Source organism: Eurosta solidaginis, chromosome 1 (genome assembly GCF_040869045.1).
Source record: "Eurosta solidaginis isolate ZX-2024a chromosome 1, ASM4086904v1, whole genome shotgun sequence".
In the NCBI taxonomy this organism is placed as follows: domain Eukaryota; kingdom Metazoa; phylum Arthropoda; class Insecta; order Diptera; family Tephritidae; genus Eurosta; species Eurosta solidaginis.
In genome coordinates this window covers 151,684,245-151,701,932 of record NC_090319.1, presented here as the reverse complement: position 1 = coordinate 151,701,932, position 17,688 = coordinate 151,684,245, and the positions used below count along the sequence as shown (strand labels likewise).

Genomic DNA, 17,688 nt, shown 5'->3' with positions numbered 1-17,688 from the left:
TGAAAATCGCTGTAAGTGGCTCAAATCACTGGCCACACATTCATTTACGTCAAGATTTACATCTGATTCAAATTTTTGCTTATCACTAAATTCACATAAGATTGCTATCTGTGTTAACACATTCAATCAGACCAGAATTTCAATCCGTGCGTCTTTAAGGATTGTACTTATACAGCACAATCACAGCAGGATTGATAGCTGGGCTACGTTCAAAAAACAAAACACACTTATAATTTTTGCTGCGGTTGAATACGCACCAACGCCACTAAGTTTTTGCCTCCAATCTCGAACCCTTTAAAGAAACAAGATATTCAAATTAATAAAATCAATGGAGACTTATATGAGATTGGCTGATTCCATAGTCGAGTTTGAACAAGAGATCAACTCCGCCCCGGCCGAGTCCCGGAACAAGCACACCCTTGCACTACTGCAATAGCAGCTAAGGGCACTATGGATGAAGACCAAGTCCACATGTGAAAGTCTTCTCAGCAATCCTGAGCTGTCCACAGACGAGCTCAGCTCACTAAGAAGGAAGAATAAAAGTTGCTTCGCATGCCACCTGCAATGCAATGTCTGCTGTGGCGGCTGAAGCCGAAGCTATCACCCCACAGCCGACAAAAGATGAAGCAAAGGATGAATACTCTTCGCGCCGTGGACATAAAATGCGGCTGCCGCCTTGTGACACCGATGTATTTAAAGGCGGCTACCTTCCTGGCCAGCCTTTAGAGATATGTTCACGGCGATATACATCCACAATACTGATCTGAAAGATGTCGAGAAATTATATTATCTAAAATAAAAAACTCAAGGGGAGGCAAAAGAAATAGTGGGCAGGTGCTCATTAACAAACGAGGGTTTTGCAACCGCCTGGAAAAATCTAAGCGACAGGTACGAAAATAAACGTATCCTCGTCAACACACAACTAAAACTTTTATTTAATCTAACGGCAGTCGAGCAGGAGTGTGGAACTTCAATCAAAAAATTGCAACGGGAAATAAAAAATTGCATCTCTGCGCTACAATGTCATAATATTGACATCACAAATTGGGATGCAATCATTACCTACTTATGCTCCACAAAACTTCCTGAATCTACATTGGCTCTTTGGGAACAGACCGTAGAACGAAAGACAGATATCCCGAAATGGGAGGATATGGACAAATTCCTGTCCAATCGCTTCCAGACATTAGAGACGGTTTCTGATCTTAGGGGTAACAAAACTACAAAAGCACCCAAAAGTCAAAATTCGAATTATAGGGAAAATTCTACAAAACTTGTGGTTTACCAAGCCAGCGTACCAAAATCGGCATGTATGATGTGCAACAGTACGGAGCACAAATTACGAAATTGCCAAAAATTCCGTAGGTTGTCTACGTCAGGGAAAATCGAGTTTGTAAAAAGCAATAGTTACTGTCTGAATTGTCTGTCGGGTGGACACACTGTGACACGATGCACTAGCCAATTCAATTGCAGCACGTGCCACGCAAGGCACAACACCTTGCTCCATCTTCCGACAGCACAACCAAAGACAACTCCTCAAAGGTGAACTCAAAATGCCACCGACAATACACCTTCAACCTCACAACAGGCTAGAGCAAGACTGGAAGCTGAAAAAAGGCAAGATAATGCTAACAACGTCACTTCGTGTCATGCTAACACGACAAAAGGGGTGTTATTAGGAACAGCGCGGGTGAATATAATCTACAACGGAGTGAAATTTTCCGCCAGAGCGCTGATAGACTCGGGGTCCGAATGCTCTTTCATAACAGAAAGACTAAAAAAGCGAATAAACCGTCCATCCAAACGTTTCCATGTGCAAGTGTCAGGAATAAATAATACACCATCTGCACAGGTAAAGGAATCATGTTCGATTAACTTAGGTTCGCTTACAGATCCCTTAGTAAGCATCCATACAGTGGCCCTAGTCCTGCCTCAATTAACAGGGACCTTCCGACTTGCCAAGTGAGCGCAACGACTCGGCAAGCGTTCCCTGATCTGATTCTGGCGGATAAGAGGTTCTTCATTAATGAACCAGTCGACCTCATACTTGGAGGCGACACTTATCCCCAGATAATACTAAACGGTATACGGAAGAACGTTCTAACTACGCTTCTCGCCCAAGAAACCATCTTCGGTTGGATTTTAACCGGTCGTGCAGATGCACCTCACCCAACCAATACGCGGGTATCCTTTTTCAATGAAATTAGCCTAGACAAGCAGCAAGCCGCTTTCTGGGAACTTGTAAACGTACCTACAAAAAAGGCCCTGACCGAAGATAATGCCTATTGCGAGGCACTATATAAAAACACAACGGAAAGGAATTCAGATGGAAGATATACCGTCACCCTTCCATTCAAACAAAGCTTCCCAAAAACCGTCTGTTTGGGCCCATCTCTCAAGAGCGTCTGCTCTCAGTTCTATCGGAACGAGACGCGCCTATCCAAGACACCGGCCTTACAGACGGAATACAATTAGGTACTGACAGAATACGTCACGTTAGGGCTCATGTCTAAGGTGCACACCGTAGTACCACCACAATCAACTGATTGCTATTTCTTCCCGCATCATGCGGCGATCAAAGAAGAAAGCACAACGACCAAAGTAAGGGTCGTATTCAACGCGTCGTGCCCGACATCTAATGGCACAAGCCTGAACGATGTTCCACACACCGGCCCAGTACTTCAACCCGACTTAACAACACTACTCCTTCGATGGAGATTCTACAAGTACGTCTTCAACAGCGACATTGAGAAGATGTACAGGCAAATTTGGGTAAAGGAAAATCAAACCCAATACCAAAGAATAGTTTTTCGACTCAAAGCAGAGGACCCTGTCAGCGTGTTTGAGCTCAACACGGTAACCTTTGGGGTCAACTGTGCCCCCTATCTAGCGATCAGAACCCTACATCAACTTGCAGATGACGTCGAGGCATCTCTGCCAACCGCAGCGCACATCTTGCGAAACAGTATGTACGTCGATGACGTCCTTGCAAGGGGGCATAGCATCGAGGCAGCAATCGCGGCTCGCGATGAAATCACAGCTGCATTAAAGTCAGCAGGATTCCCTCTGCGAAAGTGGACCTCTAATTGCAGTAGGATACTACAGGGCATACCCAAACCTCACAGGCTTACTGAAGACTTTCTGGAGTTCGAGGACGCGAGCATGGTAAAACCCTAGGCATCCTTTGGAACGCGCATTCCGACTATTTTTATTTCACAGCGATACCAATCGAAAACCCGGACATCGTAACAAAGAGGGCGATCCTATCTGCCATCGCCAAACTCTTCGACCCTTTAGGCTGGCTCGCCCCAGTTATCATCGTAGCTAAGATATTAATGCAGAACATTTGGCTGGAGGGGACGGATTGGGATGAACCGGTATCCACAATCACTCTAGATCGGTGGCAAACCTTTATGCAGGAGTACCCCGCCATTAACCGGATTCGTATACCTCGGTGGGTGCACTTCACCCCAACCAACGATATAGAAATTCACGGCTTCTGTGACGCGTCCGAAAAAACCTACGCGGCTACGGTTTACGTGCGAGCTAAAATCAACGATAGGATCTACGTTAGTCTACTCATGGCAAAAACGAGGGTGGCACCAGTAAAAACAATTTCACTACCAAGATTGGAGTTATGCGGTGCCGTCTTGCTTGCTGAGACTTTGGAAACTGTGATGGAGAACCTGAACTTAGGCACATTTAACATTCACCTATGGACAGATTCGACAATCTTCCTAGCATGGATTCGAAAACCCCCTTGTTCCTGGTCAACATTTGTAGCTCACAGGGTAACAAAAATCGTGGAAAATGTAGGAATTAAAGCATGGCATCATATCGAGTCTGCATCAAATCCAGCGGACTTAGCCAGCAGAGGACTTCCAGCCACGGACCTAGTCGACAACTCTTTGTGGTGGCAGGGACCTTCTTGGCTGCAAGAAGGCAAAGCGAAATGGCCATCTCAAGGCGAACAGGAGTACCACACAAACATCGAAGAAAAAGGAGTACAAGTGCATGCAGCAACAAACATCAACAATAGCGAGAATATTCTTGATCGGTTTTCCAATCTATCAAGAGCGTTGCGGGTAATCTCCTATATTATAAGATTCGCCAATAGAACCCATCCAAAAACTAAAACGTCCTTTAAAGCAGAGTCGCACCAGATTTCGCCTGACGAAATCAAGGCTACGACTAGCCGCCTCATCAGGATATCCCAAACCAACCACTATGCCGAAGAAATAAGCTCTCTGAGAACTAGGAAACCCATCGCGACCAAAAGCGAGATTCTCTCTCTAGACCCTTTATCGACGAAGACAATGTCCTTCGGGTGGGGGGTCGTCTCAACGCATCCAAGGACGTTCCCGTCGACGAGCGTCACCCAATAATCCTTCCTTACGCCTGCCGACTCAACAGTCTCCTAGTCCAGTTTGTCCACACCATTTCAATACATGGCGGAAACCAACTGATCCTGCGCCTCCTACGTACGCAGTATTGGATAACTCGGGTCAAAAACATGATCCGATCCATCATTCACAACGGCAAGGCCTGTACGCTATTCCGCAAACGCTCCCCGCCGCAACTCATGGGAACTCTCCCTGCGGAACGCACTATCTTTGGTTGGGCATTTACCAACACCGGGGTGGATTTTGCCGGACCGTTTGACATCAAGTCTTACAGCAAACCCTCACATGGCATTTCATACCAGCGGCTGCTCCTCATATGGGCGGGCTGTGGGAAGCGGGAGTCAAGAGTTTCAAAAATCATTTCAAAAAGATCGCATCGGATCACACATTCACTCTCGAGGAGTTTAACACCCTCCTGTGTAGGATTGAATCTTGTCTCAACTCCCGAACCTTAAGCCCATCTTCAAATGACCCGTCCAACCTGGAGCCACTTACCCCCGGTCACTTCCTAGTCGGGGGCCACCTACTAGCGCCACCCGAGATTGACCTCAGCGAGATTCGCGCTTCACTCGTCAATCGATGGGAAAAACTTAAGTCGCTGCATCAAACCTTCTGCAAACGGTGGAAAACGGAGTATCCCACCGAATTGCAGAAGCGCGTTAAGTGGAAGCATCCACAATCAAACCTCAAACAGGGAGACCTAGTCGTCATTAAGGAGGATAATCTGCCCCCAACGAATGGAAACTAGGTCGGATAGCCAACCTTCACTATGGCCCCGATAACCGAGTTCGAGTCGTCGAACTGGATACGGCAAGGGGACAAACCACCAGACCAATCACGAAATTGGTCCTACTATCACCCTCCAGTGAGGGTGAGGGAGACTTGTAACTCCCACCCGTTATAACCACCAGCATATCCCAGCTCTCGCTCACCCCGAACGAGGCCAACAAACCGATCACCCCGCTCTTCCAACCGTTATAACAACCCGCTTAACCCAGCTCTCGTTCAGCCCGAACGAAGCCAACAATCCTAACGCAGATCTAATATCTGCGACATAATACCAATGAATCGGCAATTACACGCCCACACATGCATGTGCAATTGTGTGTACACCCATTGCGAGATACTCAAAATTCCTCATATCACCTAAAATCCTGAAACAATTACGAAACATCATTCCTTATATGGTTTAACCTAACGCGGTTATCTCGCAAGGCGGGTTTGACTGAACTGAATAAATGTGACTCTTGATATTTTTGAATGTCAATAGACACATAAACAATGTTAATTAAAAGGCTAAAATCAAAGAAGATCAGCCTTGCCATGGTATGAGTAGCTCACCTGTGTGGCTGCTCTGACCATGAAAAAAAAATATTTGGCCAGTATGTAAATGAACTGTCTATATACGACGTGATGTGAGACTGCACGTACTACATGTCCTACGCAATGATTTATTTCCACCCGTTTCTATTTCTAAAACGATAAGCGGTTTGCCTGTGTATAAATGAATTATCTAAGCTTAGCACGACCTTGATCGCAGATGGTAAATGCTTTACAAAGTTTTAAATACCCAGCAACCTTATCAATATCATTAACCTCTGGTGGACCAATGGCCAATATAGTTTGAATTGGGTTAAATTGGTGTACGTCTGGCGTCGTGTATTAAGCACGCTACGAGATTGTTTGCCTCCGCAGCACGTTCTATCGCCATCATTTCACGTTCGCTTTCATTTGCATTTTTTGGCACAGCCCGTGATTTCCCATGCGCGTACGATACGTGATGTGGTGCATTGCTTTTGGTACTCACCTACAGCACCATTAATAATTCTTGCGAAAGCTAGCAAAACGAGCCCCCAGACGTCGCCGCTGCGTTTCCATCACCTGCCGGCACCTTTAGTGTCTTCATTAATATCATGCCCCTTTAAGGCATACTTGTATCCGACGAAGAATGAAAACAGCATAGCTAATCAATTGATGACCTGAGTAGTGTCCAATAGGGTGTGGTCACCCATTATTTATGTTGGTTGGTAGCGAAGTAATAAGGGCAAACAATTACAAGGAATACATAGACAGAAAATTTTAAGCTACTTAGTCCGTTCCACTATATTTTGGAATCTCGAATCAAGTACAATGCGGTGAATAAGAATACTTCGCAACCACTTGGTCACAACTTCAAAAGGTATTAAATGCACCAGAATTGTGTATGTAAGTGTAATTGTCGTTACACGGTGGCATATTTATAAAAATTTCATATACATATGTAAGTTACTGGCGTTTTTCGCCTCGAAAATAGGGGTCCTCATCTGTCTCACTTACCCGGTCAGGTAAAGGTGTCCATAGTAGTTGCTAAAACGTGCCCTTGGGCGTTTTCGACGTCGTCAATTGAAGGTCCCGCCTCACTGAGTGCCATGGTCCCGCCTGCTGTAACATCACTGCATCCTGGTCCCTGTTAACGGTCGAAATTATCATAATTGCATATTTTTTCATTGTGAGCTGTCTACACTTACGCCAAATTGGGTACGTGTGCAGTAGATGAAGCGACTCCGGCATTGGTTAATACTTATAAGAATTCACTAATGTTTTCACCACCATGGGGCACTATAATATCGGCATGCGCCATAGATAGTGCAATATAAGTGGCATAGGATGGTTTCACCATAGTCAAGTACTGCTTAAGTGCGCCACTGAGATCACGTCCGCGCTGTGAAATGTCTCTCTTCAGACGTCTGGCCAAACGTGTGTCTGCATCGGTATCTACAAACACCTTAATATCTAACAGTTTAAGTACTTCTAACCTGTGAATAACCACACATAAATATTCTATTGATAATAACTAAACATTAACCGGAAGGTAGTGTCGATAATTAAAACTTTTTCTTCTTTTTCGGTTTGACAGGTAGTGGGCCAGGTGTCTTGAAGACAGTGTGGCACGTGGTGCATATGGGACTAAATTTGTAAACATAGCCAATGTCAATTAACTCTCGATGACAAAAACAAGCTGCCCTATAGTCCACTTTAGTTGCAGGAGGCAGAACTAACTTTTGTTGCATTTGCGGATCAGGAAGAAAAACCCACAGCAGATATTGCAGTAAACCATCCAGCTGCGTAAGGCGTAGATATTGACCACCAGTTATATCACAACCTTGTTGTAATAAACTCATCGTCTTATCTAAAGCACGAACATCAATAGTAATACCTAACTTTTGAGCCGTAAAGAAGACATTCATGTATGTCATATACTGAGATGCATAATCGTTGCTGCCTGTTACAGCTAAAATGCGGGAATGTATCTTCACTCCGACAGCGGCATTACGTTGTATTCTAGATATATAGCAAAGCGCCATTGCCATACTGCCAGCCAACATGCTCTCACATAGCAAATTCAATTTAGGTGCATTGGTTATAATGTGGCTTAGGCGCTGCTTTATCGTCTTCTCTACCAAACTGAATACTTCATACTGTCCATCTACCTGACGAACATCCAGTGGCTTTCCAGGCATAGGGTAAAGGAAATCAGTTGCATGATGGTGACAGGAAAGAAGAGCCAATTTATTTTGTGAACGTTGCATTAAATGCGCATTTCCAAAAGCAACAAATGCATCCAGAAATTGTGTGAGCAACTGCGGATTTTGTCGCACAATGCGTTGAGATGGACTTGTGTCCAAAATAATCGCCAATAAGCCGAATTTGTTGGAATCGTCTTCCTCAGATTTATCCATATTGTCAAGCTGGGGGCTAATTCAAATTCTGTGAATTGTCTGATAATGGCCCAAGTGGGATTGGGCTGGCGAATTGATGTTTAGGAATTGCCTCGTTAACACAGAGAAGAATTACCTAGGATATTTCAATATATTTTGGTGATATTCGAATTGCAATCCTTTCAATTATTTTTCTATAATCTCTGAAATGAAATAAAAAAAAAAAATAATAAGAAATTAGAAAAATTTATAAAATTATCAAAAAGGGAACGATACTCATACTTACCCATCACAAGTTTTTCTTCATAATGAAAATTCATTCAAAAATGTCTCTAAACTCATTTCCATGAATGAATGACATTTTGAATGAACGAAGCAAGGTTGCCACTCGATGACATTTGCTCTTTTCGGTTCTTGCGCAGTATACACATTGCGCGCGATGCCATGGGATCACAAGTCGGATCCGTGGGATCCAACAAATTCGAGTGTTAGTACCCGAACAAAAAAAAAAACAAAACTGAAAATAAAAGCGTCAGGTTGTATTTCGATAGTTTTTTTTTTTACATTCGGCCGTATTTTTCTTCTTTATTTTTTTTGACAAAAGTTTGTAGTTTGAAAATTTGGTGCACAAAACGCAATCAGGATCAACCTTCTTATGGAAAAAGTGAACCACTCGAGACCGAAATAATTTTTGCGGTTTATTTGCATTGTTTTCCTTGTTAAAAAAGGCAGTGAAAAATTAAAATGTAAAACATAAACAGAAACATGTCACACTCAATAGTGGTCTCGCTTTCATGATAGGAACTGTTTTTGTGTATTGAAGTTCCGATAAAGTTTCGTCAGTCCTTTTCAGCTAGAAATCCAAGCAAGAATAAAGTAGTCTCATATATGCTTTGGATACTACAACCAAGGGAGAAATTAAACTTTTTAGAAAAGACTATAAGCGAGTTTTGCCTAAATAATTTCGTGACATGACCATTACGTATCATCCCGCTGCTAAATTGGCAGCACCGCACAGCTGTCTGACTCCAACGAGTGGAAGAGTTATCAGCTGACAGCTCTACAAATTGCCACACTCAATAGTGTAGGCTATTCCCGCCAGGGTTGTGTTGAAGTCCACAAACACACCACAATTTGTGATTCTCACACAACATGGCCCAAATCAACCCAAGGCAGCGAATAAAGGCCACTTTACATCTGTCGCACATTTATTTGCACGACGTCGCTTAAGCGACAATCTCACTCACCAACTCTAAATTACACGGAGCCGTGAAAATACAAGGGGTAACCCGTGATACCATATTTTACACAAAAATAGCGTATATTACCGCGCATTGCCTGCATTAGGCAAACACCGAAGAATGAAGTTTGTCTCTAGTCTATATTCCATAATTTGTTACTTTTATTTTTTCACCGTTTTTTTGTGATTGTTTTCAATATTAAAAGTTTCACTCTGTTGAAAATATTCAACATAATAGAATATACGTTTAGGTGTACTATCCAAATAAAGTTTTAAAAAGTCTAATAGTGGTTTCAACCACCACAAGCATATCACAATCACTGCAGAATAACCTGATAAGATTATGCATTCCACATGAATCCCTTATCCCGAGTACGCCAACCAATATGTCAGCCAGAATCGACCCCTGGTCTCCGGCCATTAGCCACCCAACCAACCTATGCAGCGATATTACTAAACGCTACCACTTCCAGACATGCCTGGATTTGCATTCAAACGCTCCAAAACCGAGGCACGCCCCAATGCGTTCACCATCGCTTGCCGTCTGTGCACCAAACCGCACGGAGTGCGATTGTGCCCAATTTACCGTGGTATGTCGACTCAGGAGCGACTACGTGCAATACTCATTCACCCCTATTGTCCCAACTGCCTATCCCCGTTCCACCGCCTGGAAATATGCCCCAGCCAAGGCCGATGCCGACGTTGCAGTGAACCACATCACACGACGCTACATATGGACGAGGATCAGCCGTCGCCACCTCAAAGCAAGCACGACGACGACGATGCGAGCTCGGATGGGGTCCTCTCCATATATCACGGAGCAAACGAAATCATGGTCCCAGCAAGTCGAGGAAGAAGAGGAAGAAGAGAGGCTGGCCAATGTGGAACCGCGTCCGTCACGCTCGTCACGACAGTTCACTGGGAGGGCGGCCCCTAATAAGATGCGCAACAACCATCGAGCTCTCGTGAAGCAACAACAAACCCCCACTGGCTTCAGAAGTGGTCGACTCCGGGACAATTTAGCGGCACCGACTATAACTCCAGCATTGATCGCCATCGCGCCGACAGCCATAGTCCGCATTGAGGCAGGAGGCCGTTTACACCTGGTCCGCGCCCTGTTAGATGCCTGCGCTCCCAACAGCATTATCGATGCCAATCTGTGCAAGTATCTACACCTGGAGCGTAACAATACCGCACGTCTTTCGAGGTGCACCGTCGTTCTTCGAGGGAAGTATGGGGTAGCGGTAAAGATCACGACCCAAGCCACCGTAATAGCAAACTATGCCAGGTTAAACCTCACGGCAAATCTGGACCCGTCGGTAGCGGCCCCATTCCACTTCATGAAGCTGGCCTATCCGACGTTTTACCGATCGTCGTCAGTGTTGCTCACTTTGGGCGCCGACGTCTACGCCAGTATTATGGTCGGCGGCACACCCGCGTCGACTGTCGGCGGGCTCCTCACCCAAGCCACAATTTTCGGCCTCGTCGTGTCTGGAACCCACCCACTATAAAAACTTTAATTATAGCACAAGGTGCATTTTAAACCAAGCAACCCCACGTACTTGAACACTAACGCTGTTCTCTTTCATCCACAGCTCAGCGAGGCTGCAGTATTGAAAGCACGGATGTCCAACGGAGATCGCACTTACCATGCAACTATACATACATATCATATTTTTTAATTTATTTAGTTTATCCTGCCTTGGGAAGGTTGCTGGCGTACTCACCGAGTTTCAAGTTGCTCGCCGCAAGGGGGTCGGCATGTTTAGGCCACCAGCCTAAATATTTCGGACCACCCTAACACGCACATTAATTATATTGTTATTAATACCGGTAACGGCTAACACCAGCTGAGAGCTAATTTTGAAGGGGAAAAACTCAACGAAAGTTAGCTATCGGCAGGTGCCGCGGACTTGTTCGCGGTCTTGGCTCCTTCTTTTTTTGGAACGTTCAAGAGCCAGCAGCTAGCCCCAGGTGAGTTTCCTAACTTTTTCGAGTGTACATCTTAAAATTTAAGTTGTGTTCTAAATTGTTAACTGCCAAGTGAATTTATTTTGCATAATTTAACTCCTTGCCATTGTCACTTAAATTTTAATTTTGAATTTGATATTTCCAATTAATCCCTTGCATAAATTTCAATGTGTTAAGTGCATTTTGTAGTTCGAGTAATTTCGTCCAATTGTACGACTGCATACTAAAGCTATTTATCTTGTGAAGTAGTTAACTTCCCTGACGACCAGGAAATTTGTGAGTGTTTTACTTTCATAATGATATTGTAGCTCGTCGCTAATTCCTTTATACATTTTCAATAAAATTATATTTTGTAAACAAGCTTGTGGTTACGATTTACTAATTCTGTATTTATTCTCTTTTATTTGCAACGCACACGCCCGACTTCCCCGGGTCCACACTGCCCCGCAAAACAATATGCAAAGAAGGCAATTGGGATAAGTTTTACAACAGCTAAGGCATGACATGGCTGAGTGCGTTTGTAACACTTCAACCATCGTAGGAGTGCGGGTTAAAATCCCACTCCCGGGAGAAAAGGCTTTGAAGAGATTTACAAGGTATAATCGAAACGGCTGTCGCCTTGTCCGTCCTGATGTCACGTTGTTAAAATTTTTCCCAAATCTATACTAATTATATAAAATCGCTTATATGGGCATTGTTTGTAACGGCTAATCTCAAGAAGTACCAAACCGATTTTGTGAGTTTTTTTTTAAGTATTGGCGCAAATAAACTCCCTGCGCTTTTTATTTTTTCCATTTCCACAAACTAAAGCCCTTTGTTTTTAGGGTAAAATTGAAGAAAACCACTAAATAATGCAATCATAAAAATTTTCGATGGCCAAACCCAAGCTACAGCGGGACAAAAAATCTTTGTGTTTGTGAAGGGAACGTAGAGCAAGTGTACGTATTAGCACTAATGAGATACATATACTCACAGCTCACAGCCAAAGAGAGTACATCATTCGGTCTTGGCAAATATCGCTTGCATTGCTTTGTTTTTTTAATATGAAACATATTATATTCAAACAGCTAATTGCTTACAAAGCAACACATATGTATATAGATTAAGAAAATAATAAACGCGCTATTTCTGTCTCTTCCTCCCTTTATGATATTTTCAATTCTGATATTTATTAGCGAAGTGATGCTTTTTGGAACAAAGGGTAGAGTTGAACAAGTGCATTTGCACTAAGCCGCGTATGTATGTACATTAAGCTCGGTCGATTTATTAACCTATAACGCGCCATAGATTTTTCGATAGGTTTTCTGCTCAGGAAAAACAGTTCCACTAAGCATACCCAAAAAAATAATTTTCGAGCCTGCAAAATTTGAGTTCTTTGACTTTTTTCTTTGATTTTTAAGGTTTTTCTCATGACCTACTTAAAAAATTATCATTTGATTTTAAAATTTTCATGTATACCCTGTCCGACTCAAAATTGTCCGCTAAGAACTTTGGCCGTAACAGTTTTTTGAAAAAAAAAAAATTTTTTTTGGGTTTTGAGGAGTGTTTTGGTGAAAAAATTTATTTTATCGCCATTTTTTTTAAGGGTTTCTTCATTTTTTGTTCGAAATCGATTTTTAGTCCGATCTTGATGATTTTTTCAGACAACTATCTATGCCAATACGTAAGCTTGTGGTAAAACTTGAAGTTGTTAGCTGTTAAAATGAGGCAGAAATGGCGAAAACCCTCTTATTGAACAATAGATTGTATGGGAGGTATATGCTATAGTGGCCCGATCCGGTCGATTCCGACAAATGTCAAATCCCCCATCAAAATATGCCTGCTTACCAAATTTCATCAAGTTATCTCAAAAATTGAGGGACTAGTTTCCGTTCCAACAAATGGACAGACGGACGGACGGACGGACGGACAGACGGACATGGCTAGATCAACTTAGCTCTTCCCCTGATCATTTTGGTTTACTTATTGGTGGGTCTAACGGAAACATATGCATAAAAATGATGTTGAGCCTTGAAAATGAAAAAATCGATTTAGACCAACACAAGTCCCAAAAACCAAAAAAAAAAAATTTTTTTAAAAACTGTTAATGCCAATGTTTTTCTCGTATAATTTTAAGTGGGATAGGAACTATGAGACAAATTCGTTTTCATCGGCAACACCTTTGCACGTTTCTGAAGAAAACCTTAAAAAAATGGCGAAAAAATAAATTTTTTCACCAAAACACTCCTCAAAACCCAAAAAATAATTTTTTTTTTTTTTTTTTCAAAAAACTGTTAAGGCCAAAGTTTTTAGCGGAAAATTTTGAGTAGGACAGGGTATACATGAAAATTTTAAAATCAAATGAAATTTTTTTAAGTAGGTCATGAAAAAAACCTTAAAACTCAAAGAAAAAGAAAGTAAAAACTGAAATTTTGCAGGCTCGAAAATTATTTTTTTGTATATGCTTAGTGGAACTTTTTTTCCTGAGCCCAAAACCTATCGAAAAATCGATGGCGCGATATGGGTTAACTTGCGTCCATGCAAATCAACCCAGCTTACGCTACATACATATGGTTGTTAGCGCGCGCAAATCAAAGAGTGCTTGTATCTCTTTTTCTAACTTCATTGTATTTATAATTGCATGCTGCATAGAAGTTACTAAATATTGTTCTTAAATTAAATTAAAAGGTAAAATTATAAATTATCATTTTGTGAAATCATCCTTTAGACATGCCAAAAGCAAAATCCCAGCTAAAAATGTCATCCGTAAATAGGCGGACCATTAGGTTTTGCAGAAATGAAACAGCCCATGAGCGTGCAAAGCGTGTTGAAAATGAAAGGTTGCGAGCATTGAACAACAGACAAAGGGCAATTGGTCTGAAGTCAGCATTTATCTACAGACCACATATGAATTTTATGGAAAATTCTCTACTTCTCATTGGCCGCATGAGTGAAATTTGTGTTTTTTGTAAGGCTATGAAGTGGCCAAATGAAACACCAGATATGTGCTGTAGTAAGGGTCATGTCAAATTAAGTGATATCGGTGTGCCTCCGCCAGCAATCAAATCGCTGGAGAGCATACGTCGTCCAAGAAATGCTGCACCAACTCTTCAAAGATATATTTTGAAATTAATTCAAGAAATTCTTCTTGAAAATAATGTGTATGTTTGAAATTTTATGACTTGTATGGAGCGTATGGCATCTAATTCCAACAACTGTAGGATTGTAATCCATGCCGACAAACACCCTGTTAATGAACACCGTGGTCGCTATAATGCCCCGACTACAGGCGAGGTCGCAGTATTGATAGTTGACAAAGACTGTTATATTCTCGGAAGTTTTTAATTAATGAAAAAAATTTACCTTATTATATGAATTAATTTTTTACGTTCTACAATCCAATTTCGACTGATAAGTGGAATAACACCCTATCCAAAATTCTTTTCAAAAACGCACTACCTCAAAGTTCTTTTCAAAAACATCCTACCTGAGAATTTTACTCAAAAATGCCCTACCGCAAAATTTGATTGAAGAACGCCCTACTTTAAAATTTGGTTCATCTCGGTATAAATTCAATACATTTTGAGCTGAGATAAATTCTGAGATGGAGCGTTCTTCAATCAAATTCTGAGATAGGGCGTTTTAGAAAAAAAAAAATTCTGACATAGTGTGTTTTTGAAAAGAGTTTTGAAATATAGTGATATTAGACCCAGCAGTAGATTTAATAAGTACCTAATGATATTTGAATTATCTTTTTGCGTTTTGTTTTCTTTCAAATTTTTTCATTAATAAATCGTTTATAAAGTTAGCGCATTTAAAAGTGTTTGCATTTCATACAACAGAGGGTATTCACTATTACCTTCGTAGCAGAAAAAATACATGACATATGTATGTGTATCTCTTTTTTTAAACTATACCCAAATAGCAAAAACTCAATAGATTCACTTTTTCCGACGCAACGAAGTAAGCCGGGTACTTGCTAGTTATTAAATAAATTATAAATTAAAATTTATTCAAATAAATATTTTCACACATTTAAAGCAATAAAGGTAATAATCCCCGCTTAAACTCGTACAAATAGACAACATTGGTTAATTTGTTGTAGTTCTATAAATAGAACAAAAGGAACAACACCAAGTTTCTTTGAAACCGCCTTACCAACGCAAAACTTTACCACCAGTGTTGCCAGGTGATGATAAAAAAAGATGCTAGATTGAAAAAAAAGGTTAGAAAAGGCTAAATTTAGAAAAGAAGAAATTTAGAAAGGTGCTAAAAAAAGGCCAAACAATTTTTTTGCTAAATTCATTAATTTATTTTTATATTTTAGTTTAGACATTTGTAAATAAAAACTTATAAACATAACTTAAGCATAACTTCTTGTTTCAAAACATATCAGGCACATTTTCCTTGACTAGCACATGGAATTACTTTAAATGATTGCATCTATCTATCTATAAATCTTATAAAATAAAGTCGCTAAATGCCATGTATGCACATAACTTCACACAGAATGCTCCGACTTTAAAACGGTTTTTTGCATTTGAAAGCTTAGCTACGTGAGATGGTACAGTTAATATAATTTGAAGGTATATATTATAGGGGCGTGGCAAATTGCCAAAATGTAGTAAAAAATCATAAAATTTTTGTTTACACAGCTATAACTCATAAACGGATGGATGGATTTAAAAAATTCCACTTTTCAGTAAATCTTTGAAATATTTACCTTCGATCTGCATCAAAAAAAAAAAAATACTTGATTCCTTTCTTATATCAACCAAATTGTTTAAACAAAAGTAACATTTTTACCAAAAAATTCGTGTGGGTGATTGTTCGGTGTCAACTGTTCGCGCTAATTGCTTTTGAGTTAGTTATGATGCGACACATACGTACATATGTAGATATATAGCATTCGCTGCGTTATTTAACTTCGGGCGTAGGTTTATAGGTATGTATGGATGTACATCACTACATAGTATAAAACAAGGTCGCTTTTTCTGTCCCTATGTCCCTTTGAATGCTTAAACCTTTAAAAATACGCAACGGATTTTGATGCGCTTTTTTAATAGATAACAAGTAAGGAAGGCTAAGTTCGGGTGTAACCGAACATTACATACTCAGTTGAGAGCTGTGGAGACAAAGTAAGGGAAAATCACCATGTTGTAAAAAGAACCTAGGGTAACCATGGAATGTGTTTGTATGACATGTGTATCAAATGGAAGGTATTAAAGAGTATTTTAAGAGGAAATGGGCCATAGTTCTATAGATGGACGCCATTTAGGGATATCGCCATAAAGGTGGACCAGGCCTGACTCTAGAATTTGTTTGTACGATATGAGTATCAAATGAAAGGTGTTAATGAGTATTTTAAATGGGAGTGGGCCTAAGTTCTATAGATGGACGCCTTTTCGAGATATCGCCATAAAGATGGACCAGGGGTGACTCTAGAATTTGTTTGTACGATATGAGTATCAAATGAAAGGTGTTAATGAGTATTTTAAGAGGACGTGGGCCTTAGTTCTATATGTGGACGCCTTTTCGAGATATCGCCATAAAGGTGGACCAGGGGTGACTCTAGAATTTGTTTGTACTATATGGGTATCAAATGAAAGGTGTTAATGAGTATTTTAAAAGGGAGTGGGCCTTAGTTCTATAGGTGGACGCCTTTTCGGAATATCGTTATAAAAGTGGACCAGGGTTTACTCTAGAATGCGTTTGTATAATATGGATATCAAACGAAAGGTGTTAATAAGTGTTTTAAAAGGGAGTGGGCCTTAGTTATATGGGTGGACGCCTTTTCGGGATATCGCCATAAACGTGGACCAGGGGTGACTCTAGAATGCGTTTTTACAATATGGGTATCAAATTAAAGGTGTTAATGGGTATTTTAAAAGAGCGTGGGCCTTAGTTCTATAGGTGGACGCCTTTTCGAGATATCGCCATAAAGGTGGATCAGGGGTGACTCTAAAATTTGTTTGTACGATATGGGTATCAAATGAAAGGTGTTAATGAGTATTTTAAAAGGGCGTGGGCCTTAGTTCTATAGGTGGACGCCTTTTCGAGATATCGCCATAAAGGTGGACCAGGGGTGACTCTAGAATTTGTTTGTACGATATGGGTATCAAATGAAAGGTGTTAATGAGTATTTTAAAAGGGAGTGGGCCGTAGTTCTATAGGTGGATGCCTTTTCGAGATATCGCCATAAAGGTTGGCCAGGGGTGACTCTAGAATTTTTTTGTACGATATGGGTATCAAATGAAAGGTGTTAATGAGTATTTTAAAAGGGCGTGGGCCTTAGTTCTATATGTGGACGCCTTTTCGAGATACCGCCATAAACGTGGACCAGGGGTGACTCTAGAATGTGTTTGTACGATATGGGTATCAACTTAAAGGTATTAAT

The 17,688-nt window shown here is 41.1% G+C and overlaps 1 protein-coding gene and 1 pseudogene across 24 annotated transcripts in view; one reads left to right on the top strand and one right to left on the bottom strand.

Moving 5' to 3' along the window:
- LOC137236879 (protein eva-1) overlaps positions 1-17,688 on the top strand; it is a 3,007,131-nt gene that overhangs the window by 2,047,252 nt on the left and 942,191 nt on the right. The window lies entirely within an intron of this gene.
- LOC137238664 (general transcription factor IIH subunit 3 pseudogene) lies at positions 6,964-8,122 on the bottom strand (annotated as a pseudogene).